We start from the raw sequence: 12,117 nt of genomic DNA on the forward strand, positions 1-12,117 counted from the left end.
TTCTCCCAATAACTCATTTATTTAGAACTGGAACAAGATATAAGTGATGTTTTTCAAATCTGTTCTATCATGATTCAGAGGTCTATGAGCTTTGGCAAAGTGAATATCTCTTTTTTTTTTTTTTTTAAATCCAAGTCAACCAAAATGCATAAAAAGGTAAAAGGATCAGAATGTATCAAGTAGAGTAAACAAAAGTATATGCTTGACCATATTATCTTAGCAGATACGTTATATTAGCATCAATTGGAGACTATCTGTTCTAAAATGCACACACATTAAAAGGCAAGTTAAACAAGTGATTGCCACTGACTTCCTGTTCCCGGCTCTTAATATTTGTGTAAATATAGGTTTTATTTTACTTCCTTACGAGTAGAGGTCAAAGCTTGTACTTAATGGATTCCTGGTTCACACAATATATTTGCTTTTCATTCTATATCTGGTAATAAAATCTGTCTGATTAATAAATTAATAGAGCTGTGATGCAACAAGTGGCAAATAACTTTTTTTTTTAAGTCCGGTTTGAACATTAATTACAAACTACAGATTTAGCTCAGCTGCATGGCAATTATGGGTATAGCAATTAGGAGAATGTAGGCTGTTTCCTGTTCATGTGACTTAACAAACTGAGTTCTAACTAAGCTTGAAGTATTTGGACCACAGCTGCCTTCATATGTAATGCTTTCCATTCCTTTGCTGTATTGTAGGGAGTCAAAATGCATGCTGTTCAGGAGAACTGCTGACATATAATTCAGGGTAATTCCTGAATTTCTCTTAGAAAAGGTATACTGATTAATTGTTAAAGCCTAAAAGCTGGGGGGGGGGGGGGGGGAGGGGAACCACACCGATATTTCCTAAATCTTTGCTCATAGGATGAATGTCCTCCATGCTAATACAACCTGGAGGGGAAAAATATGTTACAAATTAAAAAAAAAAAAAAGTATCAACATTTTCTATTTGGGAAAAAACCAAGCACATCACGTTTGGGTTTAGTTCAGCATAAAGTCTGATCTGTCTCTAGACTTTGATATGAGGTTATCATGAATAGTAAAGAAATAGCAAGAAGAAATACCATTATTCTCACTACTAGAAGCAAATGAAAATGAAAGAATCAATGTCTTTGTCTACAGACTACTTGATCACTAGAAGATAGATTTGACCTTAAGAGATACTGCACAGATTTTGTTCACAATTACAGTGTTTGATGGAAATTTTAATTGAAAAGTCATACATGAGTATCAAGAAACAGAAGACACACATGAATAAAGGAGACATTGCCTCTATGATTTCTCTTTCCACAATTGTATCATTTTGTTCTGTTCTGTCAGTGCTGTAGCTATAATGACAAGACTTTAGGATTAAGTGTTATAGAACAAACTGTGCAGTCCAGACTGCTCCAGAGATCAGAATGCAAACCAGTTTGAGTCCAACCAAACAGCATTCAGGAGCAGGAGAAGAGAGCGTGGGAGATGAGAGCAAATAGAGTTTGCCTTCCCTGTGTTCCTGTGCACAGGAAGGATAACACGATATCATGTGAGAGCATACTCTCACAGTAGCGGGCCTTGGTTTGTTTTGTGTGTTTTGGTTTTTTTTTTTTCCCCCACGTGTTTTACTCCAGAAACACTTCAAAAATTTTTTCCAAGTTTGTCTTCAGGGCAGCGGATATGCTTCAGAGAGCTGTGGGAGTGGCAGGCTTTCTCAGCCTCTTATGTTGGCAGGATACAAAGAGTGAATGACAGCAACTGAGGTCCCCACAGCTATAGTATCTGAGATATTCATCAAAGTGAATGCCAGAGGCATAAAGCCAACACGGGGAGGTCTCAGGCCATTGTCCCCAACAAATTATAATTAAAAGTTAAATACCAATTGATGAAGTCTTTACCACATTTAGAGGCGTGAGTTTTAAATTATTTTCTACATTTTTTTCTCAACAAGTATATGGGAAAGACTTGACTTTACAGTCATTTAAGTACAAAAGTACTTTTGGAACAGTGAAAGAGTGCTACTTTTGGAACAGTGAAAAAGTGCTGTTAGTTATTTCTTAGTTTGTCTTCACTTTTCGTCTATATGCACTGTAAAACAGGAAATTAAATCGTCTATAACACCTATAGGCACTGTGTCTTTGTACATGGCTACAAAACATAATTTAAATTTTTAAATGAAATTTTACATTTAAATATCTGTAGTCAGATACCCAAGGGCAGCAGAGCTGGCTCCAAGTGAATGGCATCCCTAACAGTCTACTCACTAGCATTTTTTCTGGTTGTGTGTGAGGTATCTCATCTATTTAGAAGACTGGATCTGATAAATTCCAAAATTATGGAACATTTTCTAGGTACCAAGAAAGAGAATTCTCTTGATTTCGGTGACCAAAAGGAAAGCAGGAAGTGTAGATTGCTACTAAAACCATAAGGTGGATTGTTTAGCATCTGATGGCACAATCACACTGGGTTTCTTTTAGGTGCTGTTTGGGGAAAGAGTTTAGTTGTACAAATAGCACGAAGAGAGGCAGCTAGAAAGGCACAGAGAATGACATAAATATCAGGGGATTCTAAAGGTGGGATATAGGCTGAGGATAAGGGCATAGCTGGTTTTTTGTGAAATTTTCTTGATGGAAAATTTCTTGTTTACCAGAATTGGAACATTCTCAGAAGGCGTATCTATTTTACTGTGAGTTTATTTGGAAAGCATCTTGGCAGCAGAGGCAACCAGCTGGCTATGTTTTGCCTGCCTGCCTGGTTGCCTGCCAACTACTCAGACAACTAGACAGGAGCCCCTCACGTGTGCAATAAGCTTAGCCTAGAGAAGCAGCGGTGTATGTGATCCTTTGCTGCCTGGCTAAATTACGTGAAAGATAACAATCAGAAACAAACAGAAAAAAATGGGAGCTTGTTTTCTTATGTTTAGCATAGTAATGCCAGTTATGTTGATCTTTTGGTTTATTTTGAAATAGTGGAAGGGTAATGAAATTACTTTGTGTAAGGTGAAGCACTAATGCTTTCCCATTTCGTTCTGACTTGACTAGCCATTGCATCCCTCTTTTCCTTCCTGTCATATGTTCAAAATACTGAATTTTCTGGCCGTTATTTCAAGAGTTTTATGTAAAATACCTAATACTGATTACTTGCCTTTCTTTCTTTAATTTTTCACTTAAGCTTTTTTTTGTGAGAACAGAAGACCAGGACATAAAATACTCTATATGTGTTACAGCATATAACCTTTTAATTCCTTTCCACTGTAGTGGAGAAATCAAAAATACTCCACTTCTTTCCATAATAGTAGAGAGAAAAGGTCACTTGGTTTTGGTTTTGGTTATTCATGTCCACAACAAAATTCCCATTCAGTCATTGTTTAAAGCTTTGTCCAGTCTGGAGCTAAATTCTGTTTATATTAATAATTTGCAAATTTTGCATGACAGATGCAGTTAGCATATATTCAGTTGTCCCTATAGGACTTCAGTGTTTCTGTCTTACACAGCAGAGATACTACTGTTCAGTCAAAATCTTGAGCAATATATGGATGTGCTTCTGGTCTTGTCAAATGCAAAATTCTTTAAGGAAAGTGAAATATTTCTGAGGAGCTTCCCCATTTGTGACTATTTTACAGTATTTAATTTTCCACAATGTGGTCTTACCAAGATTTAAAAGTGGGTTAGATACTGAAGGAAACATTCTGTCATACCTATTGAGAAAAATTTCTAAGGCACATTTGCAGTGCTATTTTGGACAGGATACTGGATAAAAATTGACATGAAATCTCCTTCATGTGGCAAGCCTATTTTCCAATTTCATGTTTGAAGGATTTCAGACTTCTTTCCAAGTCTGCATTCATAGGAAAAAAGTTCAAATATGCTTATAGTTAAGGTATGCCAATAGAAAAGAAATAGCGTTACCTTGAGACAGTCTATACCAAAAAAACCCCCACAAGTGTCCCTGGAATGTCAAATTTTCCTATTGAAATTTTACAGTTCATTTGATTGTGGATAGTAACTGAGATTGCCCTACCAGTCCCAGTGAATATCTCAGTCATAAAAAAAGAAGATAACCCAGTTGTATTGAAGAACCTTGTTTTACCTAATTCTAAATATAGCATTTCGAAGATATTAAATGTAATGTTCATTGTACATAAAAGATGCTATCACGAATATTCCAAAACATTTGTTTGAAGGCCAGTCATCTACAACAATTTGGAAGTTACAGTATGTATGATTTTAATAGTCTCATGTAAAACCAATATTTCTTACAATGATTTAAAATTTGAATAAAATAGAAAATCAAATATTGGAGCTCAAGGATAAAAAGAAACACGAGATCAGCTGTTGTATCAGATTGCTTATCAAGCTGTAGCCATTATCTTTACATACCAGAAAAACAAAAGGAATCTTACAAGCTTCAAAAGTTGGAAATTACTTGAACACCCACAAGGCCTCAGGCTACTCAAATGCTGTATTTTGGGTTGACTCTTTATAAAGATACGTAGCTATTTATCCAATATATGCAAGGCTGCTAAAATCATACACAAAGATAGAGTATATTAGTGGAAGTGGAATGTTTTCTTAGGAGTCTTCATAAAAGCATCAAAATATTCTAGAATTGATATACCTATTGTTTCCTAGATGAATTAAACCTTGCAAGATGTTCTGTTTACTTAGTTAAGGTGTTATGACTCTCTTAATATGCATAATTTCTAGCTTAAAATAAGTTTCTTTGACATTTCAAAATGTCCCAGAAGTACATGTGATGCTGGAAAGTAAACACTTCCTAAATACTGAGAAACTTTTAATATATAATGTATATGGCCACAATAATCTCTGCTCACCCGTACAATGCCAGTTTCTGACAGGTAACAATGTTACTAAATCAGTTATAATTATGACATGGACAAATCCCCATTAATTAGAGGCATTATGCTCTCACTGCAGCCGGATAGACAATTTTTCACTAATCTCTTCCACATAAATTAATTATCTATGTACTGCAGACTGAGTCACTTCTCATAGTCTTGCAACAAATGTTTATTTCTTGGTCTGGAGTCCTGACTTAAATATTGCTGTAGATGGATACCTTTGTTTAATTGTATTTACATCATCATTGGATGTCCTCATAAAATAACGAGTTACTTGCTGAATGATAAGTATATAGGCTGATTCAGTGAAATTCCTGCCAGGATAGATGAAGGCAAAATCTTTATCCTGATTTCTCAGATAGAATGACTGTCATCTGAGAACATTGCTACAAATATGGAGAACTGAAAACAACAATATTTTGGATAACTGTTTGTAATAACTTTTGTCAGTATTTGCATTTCATGAGTTCTTCTTCAGGTTCATATAATAAAGGCATAAAATATTTTGGTAAACATGAAGGCTATAGAGAAAAGCGTGAAGGCATGGTAATGTGTCATGAAGAGGAAAATTAGCTGTTAGGTGGTATATAAAGGTTTTGGTACCTTCTCACACATTACTCATGATCTTAGTTCCATAAGGTGTCAGTCTAGTCCCTTCGATAGCAAAAATGTTGCTCTCAAGTGTCCAGGTCTGGAAATGAGCCAGTCATGGAATGCTTATTGATATTAGCTGTTTTAATTTATTACTGCTTCACAGATTATGCAAATATGTAACAAATGAAAATATATACCTATTGGACAACAGTGATGGAATTTTTTCATCTTTTCTGTCAGAGGAAGGTAATTTTTTATGACACTATCAGTGATCAAGATTGAGTTGTTAGAGAGCACTGCAGTTCCTGATCTTCACAGAGCAGTTATTTTATAAAAGTGTGAAAAATTAAATTCTGGTTTGGATTTCATTAATAAGAACTTAAAGCTGATTTGCCAGAAATTAATGTGATGCATACAGTTGTGAAACCTTAATAATTATAGGTTTATTGTAGTATCAGTTTAATTATTCAGGCTTTAGTGAGGAATTAATATTTTTGCACTTTATTCAAGATTTTTAGAAGTGATAAGTGATACACGGTATTTATGTTGACACTTTTTAGAAAAGGTCCTATTTATTCAGAAAGTGCTGAGAACTTACCATACACTTTTAAAGTATACGAACTGCATCCCAGAAGGATGCTATGTAAAAGTCACATATAAGATTTAAATATTAGAGTCAAATGGTAGTTCTCATATCATTACATTTAAGTTTAAAAGCTCCATTATTTTAACTACATAAAGGTGAAATCTGTGAAAAGGATCTGTAAACAAAAAATGATGCAACAAGGGCAATAGAGTCAAAGGTGATGAGATTGTTCTTGTCTTATATTATGTAGGATTTTAATACTAAATGTTCACAATCCAATTGAAACCATGGGATATGCTAATGACCATTATGCAGATGTGGTCAAATACTTGGTATAAAATTCTTAAGTGTCTGGGGTTTAACTAAACAGATTTTTTTTCTCACTGAAAATAATTTTTCTTGATTTTGCTGATTTACTTTGTTTTGTTATAAGGCAGGTGCAGAAAATTTTCAAGAAATTTTGGAATTTAGGGTCACAATTCTATTATCAACAGCCATATACTTTATCCTTCAGTTGCCAGGGGGAAGGGAGACAAAGAAAAGAAAAGAAAAAAAAAAAAGGTAGACTTTAATTTCAATTAAAATTTAATGGTTTTATTTTAATTACAACCAGGTTGAACCACGGCTGAAAGTACACTAAAGGATGGTCACTGTCTCTCCTGTGCTTCTTCCCACCACTCAGAAAGAATAACTCTGAGAATATGGTGAGGAGCCAGTTTTTAAGCAAAGGAATGATACCAGAGAAGGACAAAATAGTAGGGATCCAGGGAAGTAAAGAATTACCTAAAATAAGTATTGCATAAGTGAAACAGGAAAGCTGAAGTATGTCCAAAGAAGAGCAATGAAACTGGTGAGGGGTCTGGAGCACATGCCTTATGAGGAGCAGCTGAGGGAACTCGGGTTGTTTAGTTTGGAGAAAAGGAGATTGAGGGGAGGCCTTACTGCTCTCTACAACTATCTGAAAGGAGGTTGCAGAGAGGTGAGAGTTGACCTGTTCTGCCAAGTAACAGGTGATAGAACAAGAGGAAATGGCTTCAGGTTGCGCCAAAGGAAGTTTAGATTGGATATTAGGAAGAATTTCTTTACTGAGATGGTCATCAGGCATTGGAATGCGTTACCCAGGGCAGTGGTGGAGTCCCCATCCCTGGAGGTATTTAAGGGTCATGTAGATATAGTGCTTAGGGACATGGTTTAGTGGTGGGCTTGTCAGTGTTAGGTTAATGATTGGACTAGATGATTTTACAGGTCTTTTCCAATCTAGGAGATCCTGTGATTCTGTGACTGAAGGGATTCGTATGGAGGTAATCCATACCTTTTACATTTTATAAGGAAAGTTGTCTTGTAATCAGACTCTTTTTTCCTGAAGCAATTACTGTGCTAGTGAAAAATGACAGGATTAAGCAAGTAAAGTTCTTGTATTGTGTCAGTTCAGTGGTGGCAGTGATACATTGAAGGTATCCAGTGCATTCAACGTTTCACCTGTGATGTGGAGGGATCCAAGTGTTGTAACAGAACTGGAACTGATCTTTTGGGATGTTGGTGGGAAGATGGAGATGAACTTGTCAGAGTTTCCTGAGTACCGCAGTACAATAGCCTTTCCCATGTTGTAACATAGGTTGCCTTCTGCCCTTGGCAGTGCTAAAGTGGTAGGCAAGAGCTTACTTAGCTCCCTTGCAGACTCAGGAAAGAAGCTTGTACCATGCACAGCCCTTTTTACTGAGGCAAAGCTTATCATTTTCCTTAAAACGTCACATAAGGGAGTGATGAACACAATCACTCAGGAGAGTGAGTAAAAGTTAATGAAAGATGAGTTAATAAAAAAATCTGAGATCGGTATCTCTGTTCATTCATGCCTTACCATCTTTTATCCACACATTCTTTCCAGCAGTTCCAAAACTCCTGCACTTCACTTTTGCACCTTGTGTACTGGTCCAATATTATTCCTCTCCTTATCAGATAGTGATTGTAATTTGTGTATTATTTGTCTTTTTGCATATGGCTTTTGGGTATAATACCAAATTTGTTCAGTAAATGTAGTAAAATGTGTTTGAGCTGCTACAAATAGAAGCCATTATAAAAACCTTATATGAATGATAATGAACTGGAGGAGGTTTGTGTTTTCTTTTTTCTTTTCTTTCTAAATAGCATTTAGGTGTGTTGAACTTGATAAAGAGGAGATCCTGTTTGGCGGGTACTCTGCTGTTGCAGTTTCTGAAAGCCATGGGAATGAGGGAGGGCATTGCAATTCTATATATAAAGCATCCAAGCTTGAAGAGGTAAGCCTAGAAAGTGCCAGCGGTGGCACTGCCTATTTGGAACAGAGGAGAGTACTGAAAAAAACTCTCCAGTTAGGGCATGCATCATGTTTCCGACAGTAATACTGCTCATCTTCTGCAGTTTTCTGCAATCTGCCGGTAAGTCTAAAATGCCTGTCTTCCTCTTGGTATATGATTTGAAAGAAAATACGCATGTATTGAAACAAAGTGAGTGACTCCATTGTAATATTACAACACAGAAGGTTCAGGTCTTGCTCTCTTTCCCACAAACATGAGAATTAAGTTTATACATTTTCTTCTCCCTCACTGCACCTTAAAACACAACTGCATATTTAATAAATACATGCCTGAAATAGAACTATTTGTTCTTAAGGTTTTTTTAGAAACATGGTTACTGATTTGTTGGATCCTTCTATAAAACTGGCTCCCTTGATACAGGGAGTATTTTTTAATGGATTTATGTTGCGTTTCCAAGTTGCCGAGTGCCTTCATCTTTCAGATGTTCATGACGTAGTGCTCTAGTGATGTCATTGTGGAAGCTGTGTATCTTCTGTGTAGAGCGATGATCAAACACTTTTTCCTTTCTTATGCAAACTGCAAAAAGTATGAGCTCTGTGATGGCATTACTTTTTTGAAGAATGATGTGATAGAAAGGATCCTGTGCTGGAAAACAGGCAAATGATTCCAGTCTGAAAATTTTACATGACTCTTAAAGTATTCCTCCATATATTATTCAATATAATTCTTTAGTCTTTTAGAGGGGTCTGTCTTACTTTTTTGATCCAAGTCATCTGAATTTTAGATGACTCTGTAATTTTTTAAAAAGATGACAAGTTCATTGACTCCATAGCTACTCTGCCTTCTTACTAATTCCTCTTCCTATAGTGTTTTCAATGGATTCTTTGAGAGCGAGTCTTTTTTGCCATGGTTTGGCATTGCTTAAGATAATGGTTTCTTTTATCTCTTCTGTATATTCTTTGTAATTATCCATTGTTACAGTTCTGACGTCAAGAACAGGTTGCAAGCTGCTAAAAAGCATACTTCACTTGCTTTAGTTTGAACAAAGTTAAATTTATTTCTACTCTATTGTTTACTACATTTAATGAGCCATATAGCTCAAATTGCGCTGAATTAAACTGTAGCCCTAGAAAAATTAAAATATAAGCAACTGAACCCTTTTGTAGACTCTCAGAGCCAATTTCTAATCTCAGCTATATTGTTATAAATCAGGTATTAGCACCACTGTAACCAAGATCAAGTCAAATACCTGAACGTGGGACCTAACCCCAAATGCAGATGCCTGCAAGTTCTTAATCTTTATGACTTCATACGTTAGATGAGTAGATGTATTACTATAATTTTCACAATCAAATCACAAATTACTGTTGACCCCTACTCACTCACAAGCTTTATGTATAAACTTGGCAATTACAAATAGGGTCTCATCTATAAAGGACTGTGTTGTCTGGGATGGAAATTCAGTTGAATTAAAACATAGAAGTCTAAAAGTAGGATCTAGGAAATTCTTACAGAACAGCCTTCTCACTTTGGGATGTATCAACATTTTGGGGCCTTGAAATGCCATGCAAGGTTGGAGACTATGAAAACAAATAGAGTTTTCATTTTGTTAAGTAAGATTTTGAAATCAGACAATTTTTGGAGGCATATCTGAACCGTAAGAAGTTGATCTGTATATTCGAAAACTGGCCAACATGCAGGATGCTTATTCTTTTGAACTCTAGACACAAGTCTTGTCTCTTCAGAATGAGCTAAATCAAAGCAAGGATTCCAATTCTCCTCTTGATGGATCTGCATCCAAATTCCATACCTTGAGTCTGTCTCTAACTAGAAGTGTAAATATTCATTGTAAGAACATATATTTGATGTGATGTCTGATTAAAACTGGAAGACCCACTTTCTCTTTCCCCTGATAGTTCAAGAAAAGCAGTAAACTTGCATTAGCCTGATTTTAAAAAAAATGCAGAAGTTTAAAACCAGATTAAAACTATTAGTTCTAGCTTTTACTTAATAAGAGATGCTGATTCACTGGTTAAATTGAGGCTTCAACGCTTCAGCTATTTCAATAGTGAAAACTGTGCATGGATCCTTAAGAGATATTTATGTAAATTTGTGGTATGTTTTTCTTACTAAGTATGTAACTAGAAAGTTACCTTGATTTATGCTGTTCAAACATCTTGCTTTGCTAGAGACAAAGGGAACTCATAATTTCATATCAAAAAGAAACCATCATGGACAAGCACAACTGATTACTACTATTACAACCATGACTCTAGCCCTACCCTTGCTGTTAAATTTCATCTTTTGCTTACATAAGTTATTTTAAAACTTTTGTCTTTTCCAGAACTTCTGACATTTCAATATTTTTTTTGGTCCCAAATGAGAAGATTAAAACCGAACCCTTTACAGAACAAAAATCCTAAATTATTTCTGTTTGGAAGTACAAATATTTCATTTCAATGTTTTACATCAAACAGGAATGTTTTGTCTTCATTCATTTAGCTGATGTGAAATACTTTGATTGAAGTCATTACAGCATAAAATTGTATTTTCCCATAGGGATGTCTCATAGTAACTGTAGTATAGGTACAAAATTACTTATTTCTTCACAGTAACTCGGGTTCCCTGTCTGGATTGTATTACTGTCATGAACTAGACAGATTGGCTACACAGAAACTGCATTTTGACAGATACAATTCTCAAGGAAGTCGGGCCAACTAGAGTAGAGTAGGAATTGAAAGTAAAACTTCCTTTAGCTGAGAAAAGTGAAAGTCTGTTTAAAGTTCTATTGAGCTAATTCGAAATTAAGTATTTCCTGTCAACTCAAAATCATCCCATTTCTCAAAGGAAAACAGAATACTTGCAGTAATAGTAAAATGTCAGTAAGGAAGATTTCAGTAGTTTCGAATTCTCATTCACCACTAGGACAACCTTTTCAGTGCAAAATTCCTAAATTGTTGCTAGATACAACTTCTGCCTGGGGCCATAGGACTTGCTGCATCTATACAATCTGCCATTTCATGCGGTTGTGAATGGTTAATAACATTGCCAGGATGATTTTACTAATCTCTTCAGAGTTTAGTGTGAGAAAAAGAATGTGAATGCTGAGAATAATTACCATACTGTAATTAGTTTAATAGTTTGATCTGACAGGATACAGACTGATTGGCAGATAGTCAGCAAATGGCTCTGTACTTGTTTTACTAGCCATTCTTTGAACAAAAAAAGTGGATTTCATATCCTTACTTATTTTCAATATAACTCTTGCATACCTCCATGTAATCCAGTATGATTATTACATTCAATTTTTTAATCTAGATATAAAACACAGGGTATTTGTAACAGCTGGAGGGACCTGTTACACACTATTAAATCCCATTAACGTATTGTTCATAGTTTGGGATTAAACTGTAGTGATTCCAAAACTGTTAAACCAACAAGAATAGATTATTGAACAGATGGAGATATCAAAATGAAGGGATTAAAAAATGGCAGCAGCAACTCTAGGTGTAAAGAGAGTTAGTTCGATAGCCACACAAACTGACTCTTCTACTTTTTGCGGTGTACTTACTGTTACACGTGGCTCACTAGGAACTTGGAAGGACAGAGGAAGAAGCATGCTGTATTCTGGAGATCGCATTGCAGGCCTACCATGGAGGATGTACTGAAACACTGGCAAAATTTCAAACAAGTATTGGTCAGTGCTGACCAGATATAGAGGACAGGGCAGCGTGAGTAGGATCTACAACAATTTTCTGATGAGTGTGTCAGACAACTGTGGAAGTTGAAGTGCAGGCCATG

This window comes from Vanellus vanellus (assembly GCF_965231255.1).
Source record: "Vanellus vanellus genome assembly, chromosome: 6".
NCBI lineage: Eukaryota > Metazoa > Chordata > Aves > Charadriiformes > Charadriidae > Vanellus > Vanellus vanellus.